Genomic DNA, 1,627 nt, shown 5'->3' on the forward strand with positions numbered 1-1,627 from the left:
CTTTAGAATAGAATAGAATAGGATAGAAAACCTTTATTGTCATTATACACAAGTGCAGTACCTGTGCAACAAGTTTGAAGCAACCCCTTTACAGTGTCTACACGAAATATAAATTATAAAATATAAAAATATAAAGTATAGGCAGAAAATAAGAGGAGGGGGGGGGGGCGACCTGGAGCCCAGTCCTGAGAGTGTCTACATATACTGTACATATATAAAATAGTTTTGTATACACATTATGCAAACATATAGGTGTATATTTGGTGTATCAAAAGTCCTGAGTATTAAATATTGCAATATTGGGGGGGGGGAGCTGTCCTTGATCATGTTGTCTGCCGTGCTTTGTACTTTTTTGTGCTTTTAAGTTCAGATATTCACTTCAAGCTGACTCAGTCTATTGACACCTGTGCACGCTGTCTATTCAGGTACTTATGGTATATTACTCCCACCTACTGGCTGATCGCGACACTTCCTGAAAAGAACTAGCAATGTGTGGGGGCGCTGTTTCCTAACTTTTACCATTACAGTGATCACTGCAGCCACGATAAGGTGTTGCTTTGTTACCATGAACACATTTCGCCTGCGTATGTTATTGTACTGGGTGAATGCGCGGCTTTCCTGACACAATACGTGTAGTGTAACTTATCAAAAGCATTTTTTATGTAAAATTAAATTGAATTCAAAATGACGTTGTCGGCAGGATTCGAACCTGCGCGGGGAGACCCCAATGGATTTCTAGTCCATCGCCTTAACCACTCGGCCACGACAACTTATACTGAAAATACGCATAACAATTCAATTTATCCACACATCAAGAAACATGAATTTGACTTCAAGTAAGATCGTGTTATAAAGTTTATTTAATATGGCAGCTTTTACTGACAAAGTCACACTGCTTTCGAGAGAAAGGTATGTTAAAATATGATCCAATAACAGTGAAATGAGAAATAATAATAATCATCATCATCAATTTAGTCATAACAACAGCGCCTACTGGCAATAATGTTGCGGAGGGAAAACTACAACTCACACTGTAAGTCCGTATAAGAAATCAATTTCTTCACATATCAAGAAACATAAAGTTAAAGTGAATGTAAAGTCGTAGAATAAAGTTTATTTAATATAGCAGCTTTTTCAGACAAGGTCACAAAGTAGAGTCCACTAGTTAGTAAGTTCACTAGAGAAACGAAAATAAGACCCAATTACAGTAAAATGAGCAAGCAATAATAATAATCATCATTAATCTATTCATAAATACAGTATGTTGTGGAGGGAAAAGTACAACTTGACCAACTCGCCTCAGTTTACATAAAGTAAGTTATATTTAAGTTTTGGAGCATCATACACGTATTTCTTTAATAATGTATCAAAAAAAAATAATGCACAGTATATGAACCCAGTCCAGGTTATCTGTAAAAAAATAGAAAAATGACAATAAAAATATGAAAAGATACCATGAAAAATATACAACAAACATGTAATATAATTGTTTTAGAATTAGAAAGCTGTACAGTTTTGTGCAAACTATTTAATTTTTTGCATTATCATTATCATAACTACCTTTTTAGTCTGGCTTTTACTTATCTGTATATTTATCTATGCATGTTAGCCTGGTTCACGTCTTAGT

The 1,627-nt window shown here is 34.7% G+C and overlaps 1 non-coding gene across 1 annotated transcript; it reads right to left on the reverse strand.

Moving 5' to 3' along the window:
• Positions 1 to 688: 688 nt before the first annotated feature.
• Positions 689 to 770, reverse strand: trnas-aga. Its single transcript has one exon. It is a non-coding gene; the product is annotated as a tRNA-Ser (tRNA).
• Positions 771 to 1,627: the final 857 nt, after the last annotated feature.

Source organism: Etheostoma cragini, chromosome 15 (assembly GCF_013103735.1).
Source record: "Etheostoma cragini isolate CJK2018 chromosome 15, CSU_Ecrag_1.0, whole genome shotgun sequence".
NCBI lineage: Eukaryota > Metazoa > Chordata > Actinopteri > Perciformes > Percidae > Etheostoma > Etheostoma cragini.